General features: G+C 43.4%; 32 non-coding genes and 2 pseudogenes across 32 annotated transcripts; all 34 read left to right on the forward strand.

The window, feature by feature from the left end:
* Window positions 1-216: 216 nt before the first annotated feature.
* On the forward strand, window positions 217-335 carry LOC129368017 (5S ribosomal RNA). Its single transcript, XR_008606760.1, has one exon. It is a non-coding gene; the product is annotated as a 5S ribosomal RNA (ribosomal RNA).
* Window positions 336-550: 215 nt separating this feature from the next.
* LOC129368036 (5S ribosomal RNA) lies at window positions 551-669 on the forward strand. The gene has a single exon (XR_008606764.1). It is a non-coding gene; the product is annotated as a 5S ribosomal RNA (ribosomal RNA).
* A 217-nt stretch (window positions 670-886) lies between these two features.
* On the forward strand, window positions 887-1005 carry LOC129368078 (5S ribosomal RNA). The gene has a single exon (XR_008606775.1). It is a non-coding gene; the product is annotated as a 5S ribosomal RNA (ribosomal RNA).
* Window positions 1006-1222: 217 nt separating this feature from the next.
* LOC129368139 (5S ribosomal RNA) lies at window positions 1223-1341 on the forward strand. Its single transcript, XR_008606790.1, has one exon. It is a non-coding gene; the product is annotated as a 5S ribosomal RNA (ribosomal RNA).
* A 215-nt stretch (window positions 1342-1556) lies between these two features.
* On the forward strand, window positions 1557-1675 carry LOC129368171 (5S ribosomal RNA). Its single transcript, XR_008606796.1, has one exon. It is a non-coding gene; the product is annotated as a 5S ribosomal RNA (ribosomal RNA).
* Window positions 1676-1892: 217 nt separating this feature from the next.
* Window positions 1893-2011, forward strand: LOC129368176 (5S ribosomal RNA). The gene has a single exon (XR_008606798.1). It is a non-coding gene; the product is annotated as a 5S ribosomal RNA (ribosomal RNA).
* Window positions 2012-2228: 217 nt separating this feature from the next.
* LOC129368305 (5S ribosomal RNA) lies at window positions 2229-2346 on the forward strand. The gene has a single exon (XR_008606840.1). It is a non-coding gene; the product is annotated as a 5S ribosomal RNA (ribosomal RNA).
* A 216-nt stretch (window positions 2347-2562) lies between these two features.
* Window positions 2563-2681, forward strand: LOC129368181 (5S ribosomal RNA). Its single transcript, XR_008606799.1, has one exon. It is a non-coding gene; the product is annotated as a 5S ribosomal RNA (ribosomal RNA).
* Window positions 2682-2897: 216 nt separating this feature from the next.
* LOC129368187 (5S ribosomal RNA) lies at window positions 2898-3016 on the forward strand. The gene has a single exon (XR_008606800.1). It is a non-coding gene; the product is annotated as a 5S ribosomal RNA (ribosomal RNA).
* Window positions 3017-3232: 216 nt separating this feature from the next.
* On the forward strand, window positions 3233-3351 carry LOC129368188 (5S ribosomal RNA). The gene has a single exon (XR_008606801.1). It is a non-coding gene; the product is annotated as a 5S ribosomal RNA (ribosomal RNA).
* Window positions 3352-3569: 218 nt separating this feature from the next.
* LOC129368354 (5S ribosomal RNA) lies at window positions 3570-3687 on the forward strand. The gene has a single exon (XR_008606849.1). It is a non-coding gene; the product is annotated as a 5S ribosomal RNA (ribosomal RNA).
* Window positions 3688-4227: 540 nt separating this feature from the next.
* On the forward strand, window positions 4228-4338 carry LOC129368024 (5S ribosomal RNA; annotated as a pseudogene).
* A 215-nt stretch (window positions 4339-4553) lies between these two features.
* On the forward strand, window positions 4554-4672 carry LOC129368280 (5S ribosomal RNA). The gene has a single exon (XR_008606835.1). It is a non-coding gene; the product is annotated as a 5S ribosomal RNA (ribosomal RNA).
* A 217-nt stretch (window positions 4673-4889) lies between these two features.
* LOC129368201 (5S ribosomal RNA) lies at window positions 4890-5008 on the forward strand. The gene has a single exon (XR_008606807.1). It is a non-coding gene; the product is annotated as a 5S ribosomal RNA (ribosomal RNA).
* A 216-nt stretch (window positions 5009-5224) lies between these two features.
* Window positions 5225-5343, forward strand: LOC129368206 (5S ribosomal RNA). Its single transcript, XR_008606812.1, has one exon. It is a non-coding gene; the product is annotated as a 5S ribosomal RNA (ribosomal RNA).
* Window positions 5344-5560: 217 nt separating this feature from the next.
* Window positions 5561-5679, forward strand: LOC129368211 (5S ribosomal RNA). The gene has a single exon (XR_008606813.1). It is a non-coding gene; the product is annotated as a 5S ribosomal RNA (ribosomal RNA).
* A 217-nt stretch (window positions 5680-5896) lies between these two features.
* On the forward strand, window positions 5897-6015 carry LOC129368216 (5S ribosomal RNA). Its single transcript, XR_008606815.1, has one exon. It is a non-coding gene; the product is annotated as a 5S ribosomal RNA (ribosomal RNA).
* Window positions 6016-6232: 217 nt separating this feature from the next.
* On the forward strand, window positions 6233-6351 carry LOC129368222 (5S ribosomal RNA). Its single transcript, XR_008606817.1, has one exon. It is a non-coding gene; the product is annotated as a 5S ribosomal RNA (ribosomal RNA).
* A 217-nt stretch (window positions 6352-6568) lies between these two features.
* Window positions 6569-6687, forward strand: LOC129368228 (5S ribosomal RNA). Its single transcript, XR_008606818.1, has one exon. It is a non-coding gene; the product is annotated as a 5S ribosomal RNA (ribosomal RNA).
* A 217-nt stretch (window positions 6688-6904) lies between these two features.
* Window positions 6905-7023, forward strand: LOC129368234 (5S ribosomal RNA). The gene has a single exon (XR_008606819.1). It is a non-coding gene; the product is annotated as a 5S ribosomal RNA (ribosomal RNA).
* Window positions 7024-7238: 215 nt separating this feature from the next.
* Window positions 7239-7357, forward strand: LOC129368237 (5S ribosomal RNA). Its single transcript, XR_008606820.1, has one exon. It is a non-coding gene; the product is annotated as a 5S ribosomal RNA (ribosomal RNA).
* A 217-nt stretch (window positions 7358-7574) lies between these two features.
* LOC129368331 (5S ribosomal RNA) lies at window positions 7575-7691 on the forward strand. The gene has a single exon (XR_008606845.1). It is a non-coding gene; the product is annotated as a 5S ribosomal RNA (ribosomal RNA).
* Window positions 7692-7908: 217 nt separating this feature from the next.
* LOC129368238 (5S ribosomal RNA) lies at window positions 7909-8027 on the forward strand. The gene has a single exon (XR_008606821.1). It is a non-coding gene; the product is annotated as a 5S ribosomal RNA (ribosomal RNA).
* A 217-nt stretch (window positions 8028-8244) lies between these two features.
* LOC129368243 (5S ribosomal RNA) lies at window positions 8245-8363 on the forward strand. Its single transcript, XR_008606823.1, has one exon. It is a non-coding gene; the product is annotated as a 5S ribosomal RNA (ribosomal RNA).
* Window positions 8364-8580: 217 nt separating this feature from the next.
* Window positions 8581-8699, forward strand: LOC129368256 (5S ribosomal RNA). Its single transcript, XR_008606826.1, has one exon. It is a non-coding gene; the product is annotated as a 5S ribosomal RNA (ribosomal RNA).
* Window positions 8700-8917: 218 nt separating this feature from the next.
* On the forward strand, window positions 8918-9035 carry LOC129368348 (5S ribosomal RNA). Its single transcript, XR_008606848.1, has one exon. It is a non-coding gene; the product is annotated as a 5S ribosomal RNA (ribosomal RNA).
* Window positions 9036-9252: 217 nt separating this feature from the next.
* On the forward strand, window positions 9253-9371 carry LOC129368262 (5S ribosomal RNA). Its single transcript, XR_008606828.1, has one exon. It is a non-coding gene; the product is annotated as a 5S ribosomal RNA (ribosomal RNA).
* Window positions 9372-9588: 217 nt separating this feature from the next.
* On the forward strand, window positions 9589-9705 carry LOC129368362 (5S ribosomal RNA). Its single transcript, XR_008606852.1, has one exon. It is a non-coding gene; the product is annotated as a 5S ribosomal RNA (ribosomal RNA).
* Window positions 9706-9922: 217 nt separating this feature from the next.
* Window positions 9923-10042, forward strand: LOC129368298 (5S ribosomal RNA). Its single transcript, XR_008606838.1, has one exon. It is a non-coding gene; the product is annotated as a 5S ribosomal RNA (ribosomal RNA).
* Window positions 10043-10260: 218 nt separating this feature from the next.
* Window positions 10261-10379, forward strand: LOC129368269 (5S ribosomal RNA). The gene has a single exon (XR_008606830.1). It is a non-coding gene; the product is annotated as a 5S ribosomal RNA (ribosomal RNA).
* A 217-nt stretch (window positions 10380-10596) lies between these two features.
* LOC129368271 (5S ribosomal RNA) lies at window positions 10597-10715 on the forward strand. Its single transcript, XR_008606831.1, has one exon. It is a non-coding gene; the product is annotated as a 5S ribosomal RNA (ribosomal RNA).
* A 217-nt stretch (window positions 10716-10932) lies between these two features.
* LOC129368336 (5S ribosomal RNA) lies at window positions 10933-11052 on the forward strand. Its single transcript, XR_008606846.1, has one exon. It is a non-coding gene; the product is annotated as a 5S ribosomal RNA (ribosomal RNA).
* A 217-nt stretch (window positions 11053-11269) lies between these two features.
* LOC129368013 (5S ribosomal RNA) lies at window positions 11270-11378 on the forward strand (annotated as a pseudogene).
* Window positions 11379-11593: 215 nt separating this feature from the next.
* Window positions 11594-11712, forward strand: LOC129368275 (5S ribosomal RNA). Its single transcript, XR_008606833.1, has one exon. It is a non-coding gene; the product is annotated as a 5S ribosomal RNA (ribosomal RNA).
* Window positions 11713-25768: the final 14056 nt, after the last annotated feature.

Here is a 25768-nt window from a genome sequence, read left to right on the forward strand (position 1 = left end):
TTTTTGTGCAGCAGAGCTGGGTGCTGCTGACTTTCTGCAACATGTCACTCCTATTTTGCACCCAAAGAGAAGAACAGTCAACCCAGAGTGACGCAAACGTAACCGTGCAGAGCAGCACGGTGGGCCCCACAAACATTTAGTCAGGGCAAAAACAAAACATGAAGAACCATCTGGCTGTTTTGATTGACAAAAAGCCGGACATGGCAACCCTCTTCGGCTTACGGCCACACTACCTTGAGAACGCCCGATCTCGTCTGATCTCGGAAGCTAAGCAGGGTCGGGCCTGGTTAGTACTTGGATGGGAGACCGCCTGGGAATACCAGGTGCTGTAAGCCTTTTTGTGCAGCAGAGCTGGGTGCTGCTGACTTTCTGCAACATGTCACTCCTATTTTGCACCCAAAGAGAAGAACAGCAAACCCCAGAGTGACGCAAACGTAACCGTGCAGAGCAGCACGGTGGGCCCCACAAACATTTAGTCAGGGCAAAAACAAAACATGAAGAACCATCTGGCTGTTTTGATTGACAAAAAGCCGGACATGGCAACCCTTCGGCTTACGGCCACACTACCTTGAGAACGCCCGATCTCGTCTGATCTCGGAAGCTAAGCAGGGTCGGGCCTGGTTAGTACTTGGATGGGAGACCGCCTGGGAATACCAGGTGCTGTAAGCCTTTTTGTGCAGCAGAGCTGGGTGCTGCTGACTTTCTGCAACATGTCACTCCTATTTTGCACCCAAAGAGAAGAACAGTCAACCCCAGAGTGACGCAAACGTAACCGTGCAGAGCAGCACGGTGGGCCCCACAAACATTTAGTCAGGGCAAAAACAAAACATGAAGAACCATCTGGCTGTTTTGATTGACAAAAAGCCGGACATGGCAACCCTCTTCGGCTTACGGCCACACTACCTTGAGAACGCCCGATCTCGTCTGATCTCGGAAGCTAAGCAGGGTCGGGCCTGGTTAGTACTTGGATGGGAGACCGCCTGGGAATACCAGGTGCTGTAAGCCTTTTTGTGCAGCAGAGCTGGGTGCTGCTGACTTTCTGCAACATGTCACTCCTATTTTGCACCCAAAGAGAAGAACAGTCAACCCCAGAGTGACGCAAACGTAACCGTGCAGAGCAGCACGGTGGGCCCCACAAACATTTAGTCAGGGCAAAAACAAAACATGAAGAACCATCTGGCTGTTTTGATTGACAAAAAGCCGGACATGGCAACCCTCTTCGGCTTACGGCCACACTACCTTGAGAACGCCCGATCTCGTCTGATCTCGGAAGCTAAGCAGGGTCGGGCCTGGTTAGTACTTGGATGGGAGACCGCCTGGGAATACCAGGTGCTGTAAGCCTTTTTGTGCAGCAGAGCTGGGTGCTGCTGACTTTCTGCAACATGTCACTCCTATTTTGCACCCAAAAGAAGAACAGTCAACCCCAGAGTGACGCAAACGTAACCGTGCAGAGCAGCACGGTGGGCCCACAAACATTTAGTCAGGGCAAAAACAAAACATGAAGAACCATCTGGCTGTTTTGATTGACAAAAAGCCGGACATGGCAACCCTCTTCGGCTTACGGCCACACTACCTTGAGAACGCCCGATCTCGTCTGATCTCGGAAGCTAAGCAGGGTCGGGCCTGGTTAGTACTTGGATGGGAGACCGCCTGGGAATACCAGGTGCTGTAAGCCTTTTTGTGCAGCAGAGCTGGGTGCTGCTGACTTTCTGCAACATGTCACTCCTATTTTGCACCCAAAGAGAAGAACAGTCAACCCCAGAGTGACGCAAACGTAACCGTGCAGAGCAGCACGGTGGGCCCCACAAACATTTAGTCAGGGCAAAAACAAAACATGAAGAACCATCTGGCTGTTTTGATTGACAAAAAGCCGGACATGGCAACCCTCTTCGGCTTACGGCCACACTACCTTGAGAACGCCCGATCTCGTCTGATCTCGGAAGCTAAGCAGGGTCGGGCCTGGTTAGTACTTGGATGGGAGACCGCCTGGGAATACCAGGTGCTGTAAGCCTTTTTGTGCAGCAGAGCTGGGTGCTGCTGACTTTCTGCAACATGTCACTCCTATTTTGCACCCAAAGAGAAGAACAGTCAACCCCAGAGTGACGCAAACGTAACCGTGCAGAGCAGCACGGTGGGCCCCACAAACATTTAGTCAGGGCAAAAACAAAACATGAAGAACCATCTGGCTGTTTTGATTGACAAAAAGCCGGACATGGCAACCCTCTTCGGCTTACGGCCACACTACCTTGAGAACGCCCGATCTCGTCTGATCTCGGAAGCTAAGCAGGGTCGGGCCTGGTAGTACTTGGATGGGAGACCGCCTGGGAATACCAGGTGCTGTAAGCCTTTTTGTGCAGCAGAGCTGGGTGCTGCTGACTTTCTGCAACATGTCACTCCTATTTTGCACCCAAAGAGAAGAACAGTCAACCCCAGAGTGACGCAAACGTAACCGTGCAGAGCAGCACGGTGGGCCCCACAAACATTTAGTCAGGGCAAAAACAAAACATGAAGAACCATCTGGCTGTTTGATTGACAAAAAGCCGGACATGGCAACCCTCTTCGGCTTACGGCCACACTACCTTGAGAACGCCCGATCTCGTCTGATCTCGGAAGCTAAGCAGGGTCGGGCCTGGTTAGTACTTGGATGGGAGACCGCCTGGGAATACCAGGTGCTGTAAGCCTTTTTGTGCAGCAGAGCTGGGTGCTGCTGACTTTCTGCAACATGTCACTCCTATTTTGCACCCAAAGAGAAGAACAGTCAACCCAGAGTGACGCAAACGTAACCGTGCAGAGCAGCACGGTGGGCCCCACAAACATTTAGTCAGGGCAAAAACAAAACATGAAGAACCATCTGGCTGTTTTGATTGACAAAAAGCCGGACATGGCAACCCTCTTCGGCTTACGGCCACACTACCTTGAGAACGCCCGATCTCGTCTGATCTCGGAAGCTAAGCAGGGTCGGGCCTGGTTAGTACTTGGATGGGAGACCGCCTGGGAATACCAGGTGCTGTAAGCCTTTTTGTGCAGCAGAGCTGGGTGCTGCTGACTTTCTGCAACATGTCACTCCTATTTTGCACCCAAGAGAAGAACAGTCAAACCCCAGAGTGACGCAAACGTAACCGTGCAGAGCAGCACGGTGGGCCCCACAAACATTTAGTCAGGGCAAAAACAAAACATGAAGAACCATCTGGCTGTTTGATTGACAAAAAGCCGGACATGGCAACCCTCTTCGGCTTACGGCCACACTACCTTGAGAACGCCCGATCTCGTCTGATCTCGGAAGCTAAGCAGGGTCGGGCCTGGTTAGTACTTGGATGGGAGACCGCCTGGGAATACCAGGTGCTGTAAGCCTTTTTGTGCAGCAGAGCTGGGTGCTGCTGACTTTCTGCAACATGTCACTCCTATTTTGCACCCAAAGAGAAGAACAGTCAACCCCAGAGTGACGCAAACGTAACCGTGCAGAGCAGCACGGTGGGCCCCACAAAACATTTAGTCAGGGCAAAAACAAAACATGAAGAACCATCTGGCTGTTTTGATTGACAAAAAGCCGGACATGGCAACCCTCTTCGGCTTACGGCCACACTACCTTGAGAACGCCCGATCTCGTCTGATCTCGGAAGCTAAGCAGGGTCGGGCCTGGTTAGTACTTGGATGGAGACCGCCTGGGAATACCAGGTGCTGTAAGCCTTTTTGTGCAGCAGAGCTGGGTGCTGCTGACTTTCTGCAACATGTCACTCCTATTTTGCACCCAAAGAGAAGAACAGTCAACCCCAGAGTGACGCAAACGTAACCGTGCAGAGCAGCACGGTGGGCCCCACAAACATTTAGTCAGGGCAAAAACAAAACATGAAGAACCATCTGGCTGTTTTGATTGACAAAAAGCCGGACATGGCAACCTCTTCGGCTTACGGCCACACTACCTTGAGAACGATCTGATCTCGGAAGCTAAGCAGGGTGGCCTGGTTAGTACTTGATGGGAGACCGCCTGGGAATACCAGGTGCTGTAAGCCTTTTTGTGCAGCAGAGCTGGGTGCTGCTGACTTTCTGCAACATGTCACTCCTATTTTGCACCCAAAGAGAAGAACAGTCAACCCCAGAGTGACGCAAACGTAACCGTGCAGAGCAGCACGGTGGGCCCCACAAACATTTAGTCAGGGCAAAAACAAAACATGAAGAACCATCTGGCTGTTTTGATTGACAAAAAGCCGGACATGGCAACCCTCTTCGGCTTACGGCCACACTACCTTGAGAACGCCCTCTGTCTCGGAAGCTAAGCAGGGTCGGGCCTGGTTAGTACTTGGATGGGAGACCGCCTGGGAATACCAGGTGCTGTAAGCCTTTTTGTCAGCAGAGCTGGGTGCTGCTGACTTTCTGCAACATGTCACTCCTATTTTGCACCCAAAGAGAAGAACAGTCAACCCCAGAGTGACGCAAACGTAACCGTGCAGAGCAGCACGGTGGGCCCCACAAACATTTAGTCAGGGCAAAAACAAAACATGAAGAACCATCTGGCTGTTTTGATTGACAAAAGCCGGACATGGCAACCCTCTTCGGCTTACGGCCACACTACCTTGAGAACGCCCGATCTCTTCTGATCTCGGAAGCTAAGCAGGGTCGGGCCTGGTTAGTACTTGGATGGGAGACCGCCTGGGAATACCAGGTGCTGTAAGCCTTTTTGTGCAGCAGAGCTGGGTGCTGCTGACTTTCTGCAACATGTCACTCCTATTTTGCACCCAAAGAGAAGAACAGTCAACCCCAGAGTGACGCAAACGTAACCGTGCAGAGCAGCACGGTGGGCCCCACAAACATTTAGTCAGGGCAAAAACAAAACATGAAGAACCATCTGGCTGTTTTGATTGACAAAAAGCCGGACATGGCAACCCTCTTCGGCTTACGGCCACACTACCTTGAGAACGCCCGATCTCGTCTGATCTCGGAAGCTAAGCAGGGTCGGGCCTGGTTAGTACTTGGATGGGAGACCGCCTGGGAATACCAGGTGCTGTAAGCCTTTTTGTGCAGCAGAGCTGGGTGCTGCTGACTTTCTGCAACATGTCACTCCTATTTTGCACCCAAAGAGAAGAACAGTCAACCCCAGAGTGACGCAACGTAACCGTGCAGAGCAGCACGGTGGGCCCCACAAACATTTAGTCAGGGCAAAAACAAAACATGAAGAACCATCTGGCTGTTTTGATTGACAAAAAGCCGGACATGGCAACCCTCTTCGGCTTACGGCCACACTACCTTGAGAACGCCCGATCTCGTCTGATCTCGGAAGCTAAGCAGGGTCGGGCCTGGTTAGTACTTGGATGGGAGACCGCCTGGGAATACCAGGTGCTGTAAGCCTTTTTGTGCAGCAGAGCTGGGTGCTGCTGACTTTCTGCAACATGTCACTCCTATTTTGCACCCAAAGAGAAGAACAGTCAACCCCAGAGTGACGCAAACGTAACCGTGCAGAGCAGCACGGTGGGCCCCACAAACATTTAGTCAGGGCAAAAACAAAACATGAAGAACCATCTGGCTGTTTTGATTGACAAAAAGCCGGACATGGCAACCCTCTTCGGCTTACGGCCACACTACCTTGAGAACGCCCGATCTCGTCTGATCTCGGAAGCTAAGCAGGGTCGGGCCTGGTTAGTACTTGGATGGGAGACCGCCTGGGAATACCAGGTGCTGTAAGCCTTTTTGTGCAGCAGAGCTGGGTGCTGCTGACTTTCTGCAACATGTCACTCCTATTTTGCACCCAAAGAGAAGAACAGTCAACCCCAGAGTGACGCAAACGTAACCGTGCAGAGCAGCACGGTGGGCCCCACAAACATTTAGTCAGGGCAAAAACAAAACATGAAGAACCATCTGGCTGTTTTGATTGACAAAAAGCCGGACATGGCAACCCTCTTCGGCTTACGGCCACACTACCTTGAGAACGCCCGATCTCGTCTGATCTCGGAAGCTAAGCAGGGTCGGGCCTGGTTAGTACTTGGATGGGAGACCGCCTGGGAATACCAGGTGCTGTAAGCCTTTTTGTGCAGCAGAGCTGGGTGCTGCTGACTTTCTGCAACATGTCACTCCTATTTTGCACCCAAAGAGAAGAACAGTCAACCCCAGAGTGACGCAAACGTAACCGTGCAGAGCAGCACGGTGGGCCCCACAAACATTTAGTCAGGGCAAAAACAAAACATGAAGAACCATCTGGCTGTTTTGATTGACAAAAAGCCGGACATGGCAACCCTCTTCGGCTTACGGCCACACTACCTTGAGAACGCCCGATCTCGTCTGATCTCGGAAGCTAAGCAGGGTCGGGCCTGGTTAGTACTTGGATGGGAGACCGCCTGGGAATACCAGGTGCTGTAAGCCTTTTTGTGCAGCAGAGCTGGGTGCTGCTGACTTTCTGCAACATGTCACTCCTATTTTGCACCCAAAGAGAAGAACAGTCAACCCCAGAGTGACGCAAACGTAACCGTGCAGAGCAGCACGGTGGGCCCCACAAACATTTAGTCAGGGCAAAAACAAAACATGAAGAACCATCTGGCTGTTTTGATTGACAAAAAGCCGGACATGGCAACCCTCTTCGGCTTACGGCCACACTACCTTGAGAACGCCCGATCTCGTCTGATCTCGGAAGCTAAGCAGGGTCGGGCCTGGTTAGTACTTGGATGGGAGACCGCCTGGGAATACCAGGTGCTGTAAGCCTTTTTGTGCAGCAGAGCTGGGTGCTGCTGACTTTCTGCAACATGTCACTCCTATTTTGCACCCAAAGAGAAGAACAGTCAACCCCAGAGTGACGCAAACGTAACCGTGCAGAGCAGCACGGTGGGCCCCACAAACATTTAGTCAGGGCAAAAACAAAACATGAAGAACCATCTGGCTGTTTTGATTGACAAAAAGCCGGACATGGCAACCCTCTTCGGCTTACGGCCACACTACCTTGAGAACGCCCGATCTCGTCTGATCTCGGAAGCTAAGCAGGGTCGGGCCTGGTTAGTACTTGGATGGGAGACCGCCTGGGAATACCAGGTGCTGTAAGCCTTTTTGTGCAGCAGAGCTGGGTGCTGCTGACTTTCTGCATGTCACTCCTATTTTGCACCCAAAGAGAAGAACAGTCAACCCCAGAGTGACGCAAACGTAACCGTGCAGAGCAGCACGGTGGGCCCCACAAACATTTAGTCAGGGCAAAAAACAAAACATGAAGAACCATCTGGCTGTTTTGATTGACAAAAAGCCGGACATGGCAACCCTCTTCGGCTTACGGCCACACTACCTTGAGAACGCCCGATCTCGTCTGATCTCGGAAGCTAAGCAGGGTCGGGCCTGGTTAGTACTTGGATGGGAGACCGCCTGGGAATACCAGGTGCTGTAAGCCTTTTTGTGCAGCAGAGCTGGGTGCTGCTGACTTTCTGCAACATGTCACTCCTATTTTGCACCCAAAGAGAAGAACAGTCAACCCCAGAGTGACGCAAACGTAACCGTGCAGAGCAGCACGGTGGGCCCCACAAACATTTAGTCAGGGCAAAAACAAAACATGAAGAACCATCTGGCTGTTTTGATTGACAAAAAGCCGGACATGGCAACCCTCTTCGGCTTACGGCCACACTACCTTGAGAACGCCCGATCTCGTCTGATCTCGGAAGCTAAGCAGGGTCGGGCCTGGTTAGTACTTGGATGGGAGACCGCCTGGGAACCAGGTGCTGTAAGCCTTTTTGTGCAGCAGAGCTGGGTGCTGCTGACTTTCTGCAACATGTCACTCCTATTTTGCACCCAAAGAGAAGAACAGTCAACCCCAGAGTGACGCAAACGTAACCGTGCAGAGCAGCACGGTGGGCCCCACAAACATTTAGTCAGGGCAAAAACAAAACATGAAGAACCATCTGGCTGTTTTGATTGACAAAAAGCCGGACATGGCAACCCTCTTCGGCTTACGGCCACACTACCTTGAGAACGCCCGATCTCGTCTGATCTCGGAAGCTAAGCAGGGTCGGGCCTGGTTAGTACTTGGATGGGAGACCGCCTGGGAATACCAGGTGCTGTAAGCCTTTTTGTGCAGCAGAGCTGGGTGCTGCTGACTTTCTGCAACATGTCACTCCTATTTTGCACCCAAAGAGAAGAACAGTCAACCCCAGAGTGACGCAAACGTAACCGTGCAGAGCAGCACGGTGGGCCCCACAAACATTTAGTCAGGGCAAAAACAAAACATGAAGAACCATCTGGCTGTTTTGATTGACAAAAAGCCGGACATGGCAACCCTCTTCGGCTTACGGCCACACTACCTTGAGAACGCCCGATCTCGTCTGATCTCGGAAGCTAAGCAGGGTCGGGCCTGGTTAGTACTTGGATGGGAGACCGCCTGGGAATACCAGGTGCTGTAAGCCTTTTTGTGCAGCAGAGCTGGGTGCTGCTGACTTTCTGCAACATGTCACTCCTATTTTGCACCCAAAGAGAAGAACAGTCAACCCCAGAGTGACGCAAACGTAACCGTGCAGAGCAGCACGGTGGGCCCCACAAACATTTAGTCAGGGCAAAAACAAAACATGAAGAACCATCTGGCTGTTTTGATTGACAAAAAGCCGGACATGGCAACCCTCTTCGGCTTACGGCCACACTACCTTGAGAACGCCCGATCTCGTCTGATCTCGGAAGCTAAGCAGGGTCGGGCCTGGTTAGTACTTGGATGGGAGACCGCCTGGGAATACCAGGTGCTGTAAGCCTTTTTGTGCAGCAGAGCTGGGTGCTGCTGACTTTCTGCAACATGTCACTCCTATTTTGCACCCCAAAGAGAAGAACAGTCAACCCCAGAGTGACGCAAACGTAACCGTGCAGAGCAGCACGGTGGGCCCCACAAACATTTAGTCAGGGCAAAAACAAAACATGAAGAACCATCTGGCTGTTTTGATTGACAAAAAGCCGGACATGGCAACCCTCTTCGGCTTACGGCCACACTACCTTGAGAACCCCGATCTCGTCTGATCTCGGAAGCTAAGCAGGGTCGGGCCTGGTTAGTACTTGGATGGGAGACCGCCTGGGAATACCAGGTGCTGTAAGCCTTTTTGTGCAGCAGAGCTGGGTGCTGCTGACTTTCTGCAACATGTCACTCCTATTTTGCACCCAAAGAGAAGAACAGTCAACCCCAGAGTGACGCAAACGTAACCGTGCAGAGCAGCACGGTGGGCCCCACAAACATTTAGTCAGGGCAAAAACAAAACATGAAGAACCATCTGGCTGTTTTGATTGACAAAAAGCCGGACATGGCAACCCTCTTCGGCTTACGGCCACACTACCTTGAGAACGCCCGATCTCGTCTGATCTCGGAAGCTAAGCAGGGTCGGGCCTGGTTAGTACTTGGATGGGAGACCGCCTGGGAATACCAGGTGCTGTAAGCCTTTTTGTGCAGCAGAGCTGGGTGCTGCTGACTTTCTGCAACATGTCACTCCTATTTTGCACCCAAAGAGAAGAACAGTCAACCCCAGAGTGACGCAAACGTAACCGTGCAGAGCAGCACGGTGGGCCCCACAAACATTTAGTCAGGGCAAAAACAAAACATGAAGAACCATCTGGCTGTTTTGATTGACAAAAAGCCGGACATGGCAACCCTCTTCGGCTTACGGCCACACTACCTTGAGAACGCCCGATCTCGTCTGATCGGAAGCTAAGCAGGGTCGGGCCTGGTTAGTACTTGGATGGGAGACCGCCTGGGAATACCAGGTGCTGTAAGCCTTTTTGTGCAGCAGAGCTGGGTGCTGCTGACTTTCTGCAACATGTCACTCCTATTTTGCACCCAAAGAGAAGAACAGTCAACCCCAGAGTGACGCAAACGTAACCGTGCAGAGCAGCACGGTGGGCCCCACAAACATTTAGTCAGGGCAAAAACAAAACATGAAGAACCATCTGGCTGTTTTGATTGACAAAAAGCCGGACATGGCAACCCTCTTCGGCTTACGGCCACACTACCTTGAGAAACGCCCGATCTCGTCTGATCTCGGAAGCTAAGCAGGGTCGGGCCTGGTTAGTACTTGGATGGGAGACCGCCTGGGAATACCAGGTGCTGTAAGCCTTTTTGTGCAGCAGAGCTGGGTGCTGCTGACTTTCTGCAACATGTCACTCCTATTTTGCACCCAAAGAGAAGAACAGTCAACCCCAGAGTGACGCAAACGTAACCGTGCAGAGCAGCACGGTGGGCCCCACAAACATTTAGTCAGGGCAAAAACAAAACATGAAGAACCATCTGGCTGTTTTTGATTGACAAAAAGCCGGACATGGCAACCCTCTTCGGCTTACGGCCACACTACCTTGAGAACGCCCGATCTCGTCTGATCTCGGAAGCTAAGCAGGGTCGGGCCTGGTTAGTACTTGGATGGGAGACCGCCTGGGAATACCAGGTGCTGTAAGCCTTTTTGTGCAGCAGAGCTGGGTGCTGCTGACTTTCTGCAACATGTCACTCCTATTTTGCACCCAAAGAGAAGAACAGTCAACCCCAGAGTGACGCAAACGTAACCGTGCAGAGCAGCACGGTGGGCCCCACAAACATTTAGTCAGGGCAAAAACAAAACATGAAGAACCATCTGGCTGTTTTGATTGACAAAAAGCCGGACATGGCAACCCTCTTCGGCTTACGGCCACACTACCTTGAGAACGCCCGATCTCGTCTGATCTCGGAAGCTAAGCAGGGTCGGGCCTGGTTAGTACTTGGATGGGAGACCGCCTGGGAATACCAGGTGCTGTAAGCCTTTTTGTGCAGCAGAGCTGGGTGCTGCTGACTTTCTGCAACATGTCACTCCTATTTTGCACCCAAAGAGAAGAACAGTCAACCCCAGAGTGACGCAAACGTAACCGTGCAGAGCAGCACGGTGGGCCCCACAAACATTTAGTCAGGGCAAAAACAAAACATGAAGAACCATCTGGCTGTTTTGATTGACAAAAAGCCGGACATGGCAACCCTCTTCGGCTTACGGCCACACTACCTTGAGAACGCCCGATCTCGTCTGATCTCGGAAGCTAAGCAGGGTCGGGCCTGGTTAGTACTTGGATGGGGAGACCGCCTGGGAATACCAGGTGCTGTAAGCCTTTTTGTGCAGCAGAGCTGGGTGCTGCTGACTTTCTGCAACATGTCACTCCTATTTTGCACCCAAAGAGAAGAACAGTCAACCCCAGAGTGACGCAAACGTAACCGTGCAGAGCAGCACGGTGGGCCCCACAAACATTTAGTCAGGGCAAAAACAAAACATGAAGAACCATCTGGCTGTTTTGATTGACAAAAAGCCGGACATGGCAACCCTCTTCGGCTTACGGCCACACTACCTTGAGAACGTCTGATCTCGGAAGCTAAGCAGGGTCGGGCCTGGTTAGTACTTGGATGGGAGACCGCCTGGGAATACCAGGTGCTGTAAGCCTTTTTGTGCAGCAGAGCTGGGTGCTGCTGACTTTCTGCAACATGTCACTCCTATTTTGCACCCAAAGAAGAACAGTCAACCCCAGAGTGACGCAAACGTAACCGTGCAGAGCAGCACGGTGGGCCCCACAAACATTTAGTCAGGGCAAAAACAAAACATGAAGAACCATCTGGCTGTTTTGATTGACAAAAAGCCGGACATGGCAACCCTCTTCGGCTTACGGCCACACTACCTTGAGAACGCCCGATCTCGTCTGATCTCGGAAGCTAAGCAGGGTCGGGCCTGGTTAGTACTTGGATGGGAGACCGCCTGGGAATACCAGGTGCTGTAAGCCTTTTTGTGCTGCTGCCTTTCTGCAACATGTCAGTCCTATTTCGCACCCACAGAGAAGCAGCCGAGTCCATGAAGACTGGGCTGCTTGTTTCGCATTTTAGGAAGTTATTGTTGTTCATCGCTTTGAAATTGTTTGTCTTGAGGTATTGAATGCGGGTCGCCAACCAGCGACCTACCGAGTCGCCACATTCCTCTGCCACTGAGTGAAGCGTCTCACAGAAAGGCAGAATTTACTTCGGAATTTTTAGTCGTGAATTTTTATCTTTATTTTTTATTGTTTCGTTTCACATTTACAAAAATTTTAGTTTTTTTTTTTTTTTTTGTATAATTTATAATATGCATCGGGTTAAATGAAGTTCAGAGTGTAAAATACATATGTCAATATGAAAATCATCATAGTTTGTAAATCATCAGAGCCAGCTGGCTCTTCATTTTATGTTTTTGCTCGAAAAGGCTTACAGCACCTTGTATTCCCAGGCGGTCTCCCATCCAAGTATCAACCAGGCCCGACCCTGCTTAGCTTCCGAGATCAGACGAGATCGGGCGTTTTCTTTTTCGTTTTTCTTTTTTTTATTTGAATTAAAAAAATAAAACAGATAATGTGCAATTATTTCCAGAGAAGCATAAATAAACACAGCATTAATTATTTCACATAACATTAAAAAGAGACAAATATGTAATTACTTCAACAATAATTCTTCTAATCAAATATACAAAACACATTTTTACAACATTTCTTTTTCAAAAAAAGTGCATTACAATAAAATAGCAAAGATTTCTTCATGCAATTTTGAGTTTTTATGTTAAAATAATGGGTAAAAAAGGAAAAAGAAACGACAAAACAGACACAAAGTCAACTAGAAACGAGGAGCTCATTCAATCAACTGCTGGCGTTCTGAAGGTCATGTGGCCTTAAGCCGCAGAGTGCCACCAGGTCCAGCTTTTTGTAAATCAGCAGTCAGCTGGCGCTTCATTTCTTTATGCTCTGATTAAATGTTTGTCACACGTTCCTTTTCTTCACACATCGGGTGTCAACAGCCAATAAAAATGACAAATGGAGGCTAAATCATGACATGTTTCTGACGCTGATCTGCTGGAAAGTTGAACCTGCAGCGGTTGTCACGTGGAGCGTCAGCAGAGTTTTGGAGCTCTGCGTCCAGCCGGCTCCCGTTCAGACGCGGGGCTCTGATTTTCTGGCCCTGAGTGTTGAGGAGAGCGACGGCGGTTTCCACCGGATACGTCACATCCGGACGGGTGAGAGGACGGACGATGGGCGGGGCGACCGATGAGAGGCCTGGCACGAAAATAGCACAAAATGGACACAAATGAAAATCTGTGACTGTATTCAACCTCCTTAACGCTAATGATGGTTATGAAAAAGAAAAAAAAACAATAAACTAAATATACATTGATCTTTAATTAAACAACTAAAACAATCAGGCCTTTTCTTTCTTAGACAGGGAAGTTTAAATTGTTGTAAATCTGAATCTTAAAATGCAAAGTAGTTAGTGTCCAGCCAGCTAATTACTTTGGATGAATAAAGAAAAATATTCAGTCTTTTCCCACCAGTAAGAAGAGGTTTTGTGTCACTCTTTGAAAGACCAATTTGATTGCTAAAAGATATTTTAATTTGTTTATTGTAATTCTGCTCGAATTAAAGATAAAAGTTTCCATCTGCATCTCCCACTTGTGCTGGCGGGCCACACAGAATCAATCCGAGGGCTGCAAGTGACCCCCGGGCCACACTTTGAACACCCCCGTCAGTTTTTTCTAGAAATGCTATACAAAAAAACATCTGGCAACATCACAATTTTTTAAGGACGTAGGTAAAAATATTCCTTGACAATTTAGATGATTATAAAAGAGAAGTTTAAAATCCCAATAAAATGCAATAAAGTTTGAGGTAATTGTGTGGGTGTGTGACTTTTGCAAGGAGTGAATACATATTATATATATATATATATATATATATATATATATATATATATATATATATATATATATATATATATATATATATATAAATATACAATATATATATATATTATATATATAATATAATATTTACATATTATATATGTATATATGTAATTTATACATATAATATATATTATAACATATTGTATTGTAATATGTATAATATTATATTATGTTTTATATTATGAATTATATAAATAATTCATAATATTTATATTATGATGAATTATTTATATTAAAAAGTTTCAGTTCACTACATATATACATGTCTATATGTAGTAAACTGAAAGTCCATCCTTGTTTTGCTCTATGATGTTCTTGTCTGTGCGTTTCTTAGATTATTTTCTTTCATTACAGCCAAACTATCGACACACAGGCAGTGATTGCATATCAGATTACTGATTACTCTTTCAAATAGTAACTTAGATTACTGACTCCTTCATTTGGAAAGTAACTAAGTGACATAAACAGTAACTATTTTAATTACTTTCAGCAGCTGCTAACAACAACAACGCTGTGAAAATCATATTGATCTTTGCCAATACTTAATAACAAGTTATTTTATAATGATTACATCAACAATGTGTCTCCAGTCATAAGGGAAGATTGTTTAATGGTTACCACAGTAACCACAGTTACCACAGTAACCACAGTAACCACAGTTACCACAGTAACCACAGTAACCATAGTTACCACAGTAACCATAGTTACCACAGTGACCATTAAACAACATCAAGGAAAACAAAAACAACTTTTGTAATTTGTGCGTGTTTTTTTGTCTTTATACTGTCTGCAAGCGATCCATCCATCCATCCGTCCGTCCGTCCGTCCATCCATCGTCTGTTGCTAATCCAAGTTCGGGTCTCGGGGGAAGCAGCTTCAGAAGGGAGGCCCAGTCTTCTCTGTCCGCAAGTGAGACATCCCGACCAGAGTCTCAAGTGGCTTCTTCCCTCATTAGTGAACAAGATCCAGAGATACTTGAACTCCTCCACTTGGGGCAGGACACCGGTCTCGACCCGGTAAAAGGCTCTCTACCCTTTTCCGGCTCGGGACCATGGCCTCGGATTTGGAGGCACTGATCCTCATCCTGGCCGAGAGCTGCTTCACTCCAGACCCGCTCTGTGGAAGAGACCCCGAACCAACAATGCTGAGGAGAGTTGGGCATGTTTTTGTCCAGATGGTGGTCCTTTTTTTTATATATATATATATTTTAAATTGTGGATTTTCCGCATTATTAAAATATCCACGAGGGAACCCAGTATCTTAATGTCCCCTGTTTATACATTGAGACAAAAACATGCCCAACTCTCCTCAGCATCGTTGGGTTTGTCTCCTCCGGCACCATGTCTTCTTCCTGCGTCTTTTCAGTTCTCTGGATATTTGCTCCCTCTCTTCTTGATTTTATTTTCTCCATCTTTAATTTAAGGGCAACTATTTCTTTGTTTAGCTCTTCGTTTTCTGTCTCAAGCCAGCGGCGATCTCTATTCTTGTTTTGCAATGCATTGTTGGCCTGTTGCCTGATTGACGCATTGGTTTTTTCCAGTCGCTGATTCTCGATTGCAATGTCTCTATATTCTCTTTTCAATGTTTCAATTTTTGCTCTTGAATTCTCCAATTCTTCGGTCAGTGCCAGGATTCGTCGTTCACTTTCATCCACGTTGTCTCTCAGCAATGAATTTTCTCTCTCCAGATTATTCATGGTGGAGTCTCTTTCAGTCAGATTTTGGAGTTTTAAATTGAGTTTCTCCAGTGATTCTTTGAGGAGGATATTTTCCTCCTCAAACTCTTCACACCGTCGCTCCAAGATCTCCACAGTTTCGAAACACAAATTCTTCTGCTCCATTGCTGTTCTGTTTATCAAACGTCCTGAAATCGCAAATGAATTTCTCTGTCGAATCTTGGAATATAGAGACAGTCACCAATGACATCACAGACAGGATGAGTGACATCACAGTTTCACATCAAAGCCACAAGAAGTCTGTTGCGAGCGGGGGTGGGGATGTTTTTTTTTTTAAACTTTATTCCCAGACACACTGTATAACGACAGAGCGAAACATTTTTTATGCCTCAAGAAAAACAAATTCAGATAAACAGTATTTAAGAAAAAGCTAAGGGCCTTCAGTTCCAACTATACATTCAAAGCAGTTCAGATTTAAATTGTCTTTATAGACACTTTTGTCAGAGTCTTTGATAAAAAACTTAAATTCATTGTAAAATGCAGCAAGGCATGGCTTTCCCTACCTGGAACAATAAATATGATATTTAGCTGGTGACAATAAAGGATTTATGAGAAACTGAAAAAAACAACAACTTTGCAGCAGCATCATTCTCTAATACTTCCTGTCATCTTCTTTGTTATTTCTGCCAGTAGTAACATCCAGTTGTTGATCACATGATGCGAAAATGTGTTTCTGTCTTAGTTTTGTGAAATATACTGATTTATACAGTTAGAAAACCAACTCAACCCAACGCAAAGAATTAATCAAAAATCATGTTTTTTTTTTCTAAATGATGTGTTTCCATTTGGTAGATTCTTTGATCAATGGAAACACACCTGTATATTATTTACAAGAGCATTAGCAGGACATAATCAGTCAGTATAATTTTTATGCTATCTAAACCGGTTTATCACCATAACCAGAAATGTTTGCATGAACAAACAAACCTTCTGCTTTCATTTTCTTGTGCAAGTAATTATTGACTTCCATCAAAATAACTTCCCAACACAAAGATGATGGTTTGAAAATTGAGAATTGTTTTTTACATATGAGGCGATAACATTTTTGAGACTGTAGTTTGCTTTGGTTTTGGCTATTTTTGGACAAACTGTTACCTTTAGCCTCTGGGACCAACTAATCAAGATTGACACAAAGTGAGGCGATATAAACTTTACTCTTTGAAGAATCACCTCAAATTTAGGCTCTGAATTGTGGAATAGACTATATTTGTTACCCAACTTGTAAACATTCACTATTAAATTCTAAAACACCAGCTGCTTCCCGCAGGCCAAAAAGGCCCGATAGGACTCCTTCTTCGGCCTGGAAACAAAAAACCCAAAAGGAAAAGCAATAAATGATTGAGATAATTTACTCTGTTCTAATATTTCTTCTGCTTCTTCTCTCTTAATGCCCGCAGGCTCCACAGGGAACATAAAGCCAAAGCCATCATTTTCCAATCACGTTTTGACATTTTATGTATTTTATGAAACTAAATGGGAAAGTTTGAGAGAAGAAACAATGAAGTATAAGTGGAAAGATGTTCTCATCAATATCTGGTGCACAAGCAGGTGGAATAGCTGTTTTTTTTCCAGAGGTTTATTTGAAGATTGTTAGTTAGTGCACAAAGAAAGTAAAGGTGAACTGTTAGTAATTGATTTTCTTTCTGAAAATAAATTGTCTAGATTAAAATACATGCTCCTAATATAGACGCAGAAAGTACATATTCTTGCATGATAATAGAAGATTTCAATACAACACTTACAAATTCATACATTTCACAAAATTTCACTTTTTCTGAAGACCCAAGCAGAGGTATACTTTTTGATATTATGGTAAATAATAGTTTAATAGATATCTGGAGACTTTTCTTTCCAGATAAAAAAACTGTTTACCAGGAAACAAATTGTTCTGGGAAATCTTAAACAATCACGACTTGACTTGTGCCTGATGTCGTCTTCTCTTGTCCCCGAGGTGTCGTCCTGTCTCATTCAAGACAACGCCTGGAGCGTCCATTCCTTCCTCCAGGTTGAGATGGACGAGGCATCAGAAATGGGCGTCTCTGGTGTCTGAATGCTGCTCTTCTTCAGGAGGAGCTTTACAGAGGTGAGATCAACGCCCTGCTGCAGACCTTGAGTGGGGAGATGGATCACACTGACAACCTATTAGCATGGTGGGATCAGGCTAAATCAGAAATCAAAAATATTTCAATAAAATATAGTAGACAGGAAAAGAAAAGGGAGTTGCAAAATGAATATACTTTAAGGAAAAAACTAAATATTGAGCTTGATAATCTTGAAAATGATAGAGACATTACCAACTATATGATTATCAAAAAACAACTCAATCAAATAGAAGTAGATAAATGTAAAGGAGCTATAATTCGCAGTAAAGCAAAATATTTGACAGAAGGAGAAAAATCCACAGCTTTCTTTCTTGCACAGGAAAAACGTAAACAAATCAATGCAACAATAAATGAATTAATAAATCAAAAAGGAGAGAAAGTGTCAGACATAACAAGTATTTTAGAAACAGTCCAAATATTTTACCAAAAACTTTTCCAAAGTGAAAATATTCCAACAGAAAGAATAGAAGAGGTTGTCGGTGTGATTGACTCCTCACTCTCTCAGGGATACAGTCTCTGCTGTGATGCTGCAGTGAAGAGATTCAGTTCGCCATCAATTCATTTAAGGACAATAAAAGTTCTGGACTTGAGGGGATTAAGGCTGAGTTTTACACAAAAATTCAAAAATCAAATCAGTAAAATATTACTGCGGTTTTTCTCTGTCATGGCACAGACGGGGTGCACGCCCAGGACTTTTGCACAAGAAATTATCACTATTATTTACAAAAATAAAGGAGACAAAAACAATTTAGAAAATTACAGACCCATTAGCTTATTAAATAGATTATAAAATATATTCAAAAATATTAGCCAACAGATTAAAATATTTACTATAAACTTACGGTATTCCTCAAAGAAACATCTCCGATACAGTATTATCATATAAATCAAACTATTCAGACAATGGTAAATTCACAAGGACTGATTCTCAACGGAGATTTCAGTAAAGCATTTGATAGGGTGGGACATCATTTTTTATGGACAGTTTTAAAGAAATTAGATTTTGGTCAGTCATTTATCAGCAGATTACAACTTTTATACTCAAACGCGCAAAGTATTTATTAACTCCAGGATTGTAACAGATATATCTTCCCAAATAAAGCCCCATCAGGAAGATCTCGACACTTAAAGCACATCAATTCATTCACAAGAGCAAGAAGCCTTATCTTTGTGGCCAATGTGAAAAAAAGATTAAGAAATTCTGCAGGAGTGATGCTTCATCAATGTCTCCATGTGGGAAAAAATACCTAATGCACACAAGAGAACATTTGTCACAATAATATTAACAAGCATTCAAAAGCAATTGTTATGTTGTCTCATTGTTTCCAGCAAAAACCGTACAGCTATGATACAAAGTCATTCTGTAAGCATCTCAGTCAGTAGCGTAGAAGCTTACAAGCTGTTCACAAAACCTCTGCTAAATTTCCAGATACATTAAAGCCTTTTTATTACTGTGGACCGGTCAAGACTTGGCAATTTTGCTGCGGCTCAGGGGTCAGGAGGTCGGAGGGGTGAGTCATTACTCATTTCTAACTTTCCAGTTTTAAACCAATTTTAAGTTGAATCATCATACACTTCTGTAATGAAACCCTCAAAAAAATGATTGTTTTGCTACAATAAAAATTAATTATGTCCCTAAATATTAAGATTACTTATTTTATTATTAGCCTAGTTTTAAATATCCACAAAAGCTAAAAAATGTCAGTGATGCTAATGGACAATAAAACAATTGTTCTTTTGAAAACCCATCTGTAGAATATTTATTTAATTTGATAAAATGTCTTCTTTAACTTCTGCAGTGTTTGTCATATTTTGGTGAAACCTTTTGATTTGAATAAATTTATCAGGTGAGGAAAAACATCTAGTTTAGACCTTCCTTAATGACCTGGTTTTATATTATTTTGAACCGAAGCAGCTGAAGCGCACCACTCGAGCGGTCAACTAACAGAATTCATCCTGTTACATGAGACGCACTGCTCTCTTTTTTAACTCATACTCAATGTTTTTAATAATTGTAATATTAAAAAGTATCTATTTTTTCTTCAATAGCTTCCAAGTCATGTGCCCGATTGACTCAAAATGTGAAACTGTTTTTCTGGACAGGAGAGTTGAAGTACACTCTTTTTTTATCGCATTTAAAGCTTTTTGATATTAGTTTAGCTTTTTTTTTTTTGACAAAATTTAGTATTTTTCTTTTACAGTTTCTGGGTCGTGTGACCCATTTACACTAAATCTGTTTGAAATTGTTCTACTTGACTGTAAAGATGAGTGTGATGGAAGAACAGGAGGAGTCACAGGAAATATTACAAAAATAGGGTTTCTTTTATTTTAGATTATGAATGACAAACAGATTAACTGAGCTCATAAAAGAGATCAAAGAAACAAAACTGAACTCAGAAAAAAAATGTAAACAAACCGGCTGCACAAACAAATATAACTTACCTAACAAAGAAATGAGATACAGAGGTTTATATACTGGCTGATCAGACCAATTTAAACATAACAAGGGTAATTAGACAGAATACAATTACCAGCAAATAACAAAACAGCTAAGTTTGGCTAAACTAAACACCCAAAAATGAAAATCAAATGTATTACACTTTAAATACAAAAACCTATCTAAACAAAGGAACTACAAATTCCCCCTGCCAGGGAATTTGCCAGGGCAAATCAGACTGAACCACTAGTTTAATTTTGTGGACACCTCGGTGAGGGATGCTGTCAGGCTGAAGAAGAAGTTCTATCGGGCCTTTTTGGAAAAAAACCTGGATGCCTCTCTGGTGAGGTATTTGGGGCACTTCTTCCATTTCCCTCTTCCTCTGTTTTTTTCCCAATTTTCCAAATCACGTTCATAAGCGTTTTGGCTTCCAGCCTTCTTTTTCCTCGTCTGTGCTCTTTGAATTTCAGCTTCCCATCTGTTTCATCTCCTTTGCTCTTCCAAATTCAGTATCCTGAGCAATAAATTTCTGAATATCACTTCTGTCTTCCAAACAAGAAGGAAACCTTGATCTATTCCCTGAGCTTTTGCTCAGGGAATCTGAATCAGTTGTGGAGCAATTCTCCCATTTCGCATTAAATTCAGTCTCTTCTGCTTTTCATTAGCTTCTTCTCTCTGCACTCTGTCACTTTCCTTTCAGGTTCTAAATCTTTTGTAAATTTAGATGTTTGTCCAAAGAACCATGCTGCTCTTTAATTTGGAAAGGGCGGTTCAGTTTTGTCTTCATTGTCCTTTGCAAAGAGACAATCCTCCTGTGTAATTGATGTGAATCTATCTTGAGTTTCTGTGTCACGGTGAAGAAAGTCCAATTCACTATAAATCTGTTGGGTTCTGCACATCTGGCTCTAGAACACAAGTAAGTACAAGTAAGAACACAAAAGTATTCAAGACGTTTCAGAGCTGATATCAAAGAATCTGACACAAAGCACGGGAACCTAGTGACATCATCAGGTAGGTAGAAGTGTAACATTAGTTGCTATTGCTATGGTCTCCAGGAAAAACTCTGAAGTGATTCACACTTTCAAGTGAAGGAGGTGTTTCAAACCATCAAAACATTTCCAAATAAATCCATTCATATTAAGACAAATGTAACTTTCTACAATAATTTAGACTGGTTGACTTCCAGTTTTTGATTTGATGTTTTTATTTTGATGAGACAACTTCCACTCTATACGTGTTGTAGAATGGCAGCTTAAGGACAGAAAGGAACAGAAGACAAGTTGCAACAATGTGTTAAAATTTGTCTTGTTATTATCGGCCATCTTGATGGAGGCACAAGGTGATTCTTTAGTAAATAAATAAGTAAATTAGTAAGCAAATAATTTTGATTGATTGAAATTGTGAATTTGCTTTATTGTATATAAACATTATGGCATAGTTTTGAATTAGAGTTGATATTTTTAGAAGTGAACATTATTTTTAGTTGGAACATTCTGGTTGTAAGAGTGTTTTTTTTTAGCTTATTCTGTCCTTTTTGTGTGTTTGTTTGCGCATACATCTATTACGGTGAAACTCAGAATTTTCTTCGATGAACCTCACTGTTCATCAGTAAAGCCACAATCCTTCATTTGTGTTAGAGGGGATGTTATACACATTTTTTAAAAAATCTTTAATCCCATTAGCCGTGTGCTACTGTTCATGCTTGTGTATATGTGTGGCCCAGGGTAGACAAATGAGCCAAACACATTGAACTGAAAAACATAACTGAGTTTTAAACTTGACTGTCCTCAGATGGAACAGTATTGATTTTGGTTTGATTTGTATGGAAGCGCTTTGATGTGACGCATATTTTGAGCGCTATGTAATATTTATCTTTGACGCAATGTGTATTTTGTTCAAATGTGAGCACTGTGGTTGAAACCATTAATAGCACACGCACTCCGAGGAGGATCCTAAACAGAACGCGACGCAACGAAGGAAATGTCAGTCTGGTCCTTTAGCTGTGGCGGCATTCCTAACTGACCGTCTGGATCAAAGCTGAAGTTGGCCTCTGATTGAAGCTTCTGATTCAGGAAATGGCTGAAATAGATTTTAACGGAGGCACATATGGATTTGCTTAACATTTTCTGTTCAAATTTTTATTGAACAATATAACAGCTGAATAAGGGCAAGGGCTGTTCGTAACCTAGCAACCGAAATCAACAGAAGGCCACAACGGTTCGTAACCTAGCAACCGAAATCAACAGAAGGCCAGACAGTAGATGCTGTCAAGCATTTTTCAAAATAAAAGACTTCCTCTCTCCAAAATAAATCATGCTTTGAATTTAATTATGTTTCACGTCACCTTTTTGGAATTACAATCAAGTTAAATTTGGTGAAAAATAATAATAATAATGTAAATTATTCTTAACATATGACTGTAAATAAGTAACTAATCATGGAAGTTATACTTCACATAAAAATGTTAAGAATTCATCTGGTCTGATTAAGAAACGAACATCAACACTCCAGCCCCCCAGCAGCCGCTGTGTACTAACATTTTTGTTTTCCAGATTCAACAAAAAAGAAATCTCCTCCCAAAAATTATAAACTAAAAACAAGAGGAGGAAAAACGCCACCTGGTGGCCACAACAACACAATACAGTGGGACAGAGTTAAATATAAAGAGATAAAAAGTATAACTTAAATTAAAAACACATACCTGGGGGAGAAGACTAAAAACAAACCCACCTCCTCTTCTGCTCACTCTCCCTGCACTTCAGCCCTAAATGTGAAAAAAAAAACAATGTTCAGCCGTTGCTAGCCGGTCCTACCGAGCTAGCAACGGCTGTTCGCGCCAAAATTAAAGAACGAAATTTATACTAAAACCTTTTTAAAAAAACACAATGATGGTCAAAACTGCAAAATAACACAATAATAAACTACATATGGTAGAGACCTCAAAATGAACAACAACATCCATACAGAAATCAAACATTTATAGCAGCAGCGAACTTTCCTCTGACTTACCCAAAGCAGCGGAACGAGGCTGTGAGGGTAAAAGGGGAGGAGCTACGAGGGCTGGAACAAACTACGGAAGCCCAGGAGGCACAGTTTAATCAATCTTAGATAAAACTCAATGAATCAACCAGGTTTATTTGTTTAATACGTTTCAGCAACAGGGCAGTCCAATCCATTTTACACAATAAAAACCTGTGGGGCTTAAATAAACACACAATGTCTTGGTGTTCTTGAAGAGAACTGTCATTTGATATCACCCAGATGTATTTCCTTTTCCTGAAGGAAAAGGAAAGGAAACTCTAACCCTACCCTTTCATGTGCAGTTTTAAAGAAGATCCCAGATATATTTTGTAATTCAAATTCAAATATGCTTCCATACTTTTCATATTGTAAGGTGTGGATTATTTTAAATTCACTCTTTTAGTTGAAGGAGTTAGAAGAAATCACATTCTCACGAGGAAATCCTAATAGTGGGGTCATGTGGATATAGTAGTGGCTTTAAACTTTTTGTCCAGCAGAGGGAACTCCTAACTCTTTTTTCATTTGATCAAATTTGAATCCTCAAATATGATAGTCCAGCCACGTATGTCAGTTCAAGTCTTAAAACAGCTGCCCTGTTTTCCTCTACATAAAATATTTAAGACGTCTCTCAACCTTAAATTAAATATACTCATGTACCACATTTCTTTCCTTCTACTGTTGCAAGGAGCTGCTTTCTGATAAAAATGCCCTGCTCTGTCTTTGGATATATCCCAGGAATGCCTCGGATAACGCTCCCTAATCTGGGCGACAGCGCTCTCTTTCATTCACACTCTAGTTTGGACAAATTGCATCACGGCTGCAAAACCAGCTGGTGTGTCTGTCCAGTTTGGGAAGTTTTGCTGACCTACTTTCAAATTCAAGAACAAATTCAAATGTCACTAAGCCTGTTTAAATATGCCGATGAGCTACTTAAATAACTTTCCATCCACAGAATATTCAGTTTGTCTATCAATTGAATATTCATTTTTAGTTAATTGTCTAATTGTCACTGACTTAAATAATAATATTCACGCCACTATCCTGGTTGATGAGTTCACAGTCGAGTTTGGTATATGATTAAAAAAGATAGAGGAAAATGATAACCAAAATAGGAAATGTTGATTAAAAATACAGCACACTCTTTTTCTATTATGAGTAGAATGAATAGTGTATGGTTTAGAACAACAGATTGAACTTGCAGAACAGAAATAGATTTAAACCGTTACCTTAAACCGGAAAAATCAGGAAAACTCTAGAAAGCAAGACAAATAAAGGGATCAGACAGGAAAACAGACAAAAACAGGCAAGAGGGGGAAAAAAACACCAACAGCCAATAAAGGAGGACGCAAAACACGGTTTGAAAATTAAGGAACTATATAGAACAGCCAATATTGATTTAGACATTTTATAGATGCTGTGGCTCAACAGTCTGTGTTGGGACTTTTTGAAGGTATCAAGCTAATCAACTTTACCTAAATTCTGTCAAAGGTTTTACCAAACAATTCAAAGGAAAACCCACAAGAAGCACAAAGGTCAGACGTTTGATGATGTACCATCTTTAAATAAGTATTAATATCTCTCTAGACCAGATGTGTCAAACTCATTTTCGTTTTGGGCCAAATCAAGATCATGAATGCTCTTAAAGGGCCGGTTGTGGCAGAATGTGTTGATAAAATCTGTTCACAAACTGTTAATATGTCAATGAATTCTTAAAATTACATAATATTATTGAAGATCTTTTCAGTCCCTTCAGGAACTAATAATAAATGTGACTGTATATTTACTCGCTGTATAAATCATGGACTATAATCATACATCAACTAAATTCTCAAGAAACTGGAGGGACTGATTGATATAAATTGGCAGTAAAAGATAAAAACTGCATTGATATGATTGATAATATAATATTTAATCACACTTAGTGTTTAGTCTAGTCTGTGGAGGGCCACATAAAAAGCTACGGTGGGCCGGATTTGGCCCCCGGGCCTTGAGTTTGACACATGTGCTCTAGACGATACTGACCCATCACATGTGGACTGTACCTTTAGCTTAGGCACAATGAGGAAGACATTTGTTAAAGTGGTAATGAAATATGTGCTGAGACAGCAGGCAAAGGGAGAAAAAAACTCTTATGTGTTCACCCAGCGGTGATATTTTCACCCTGTAAGGTCACACATCCTCCCTTAATTAAGTCATCTCCTCTGCCTGCTTGATTTGCTAAACTGTGTGAGCAACACACAAGGGATGGGAAGATCTAAATCCCGTGATGAGGGTCACAGGTGGAGCACGTGTCTCCTGTTGAGATTAATCTCTGAAAAATGAGCCACGAGTGGCGGAGCATTGTTCACGTTGGGCAGTTTGGGAGGAGAACAATATTTTAGGAATCAAACATTAACTTTTTTTTTCTCTTGCTCTCGGCTGCAGCGTCTGGTGAGCTGCAGTTCTTAAGGGATGTGAGGAGAGCAGTGTGGTTCTGCATCCAGGGCTTAGATCCCTTTTTCGCCGCCAGTTGTTTTTGGTTTTATTTTGTGTTTGAGTCACAGCAGGAAGTGAAGCTGGATTTGAAAGTTACAAGGCACTTTCTGGAAGTTGTCTGAAGCCCGGGTGCCTTGGCTTTTTAGAAGAAGCTTAAGCAGAGAGAATACAGTGAGAGACTGAGACAAGAGACAACTGAATAAAGCAATGATTTTCATTTTTTTCCAAAAAAAAAGGCCAATTAGTTTGATGCCTTTTGTTGGAGCTTTATGATTTTTGAAATAACCATCTTTGTTCCTATAAAATA

The sequence above is a fragment of the Poeciliopsis prolifica genome, unplaced genomic scaffold (genome assembly GCF_027474105.1).
Source record: "Poeciliopsis prolifica strain line A6 unplaced genomic scaffold, Auburn_PproV2 SCAFFOLD001, whole genome shotgun sequence".
Lineage (NCBI taxonomy): Eukaryota > Metazoa > Chordata > Actinopteri > Cyprinodontiformes > Poeciliidae > Poeciliopsis > Poeciliopsis prolifica.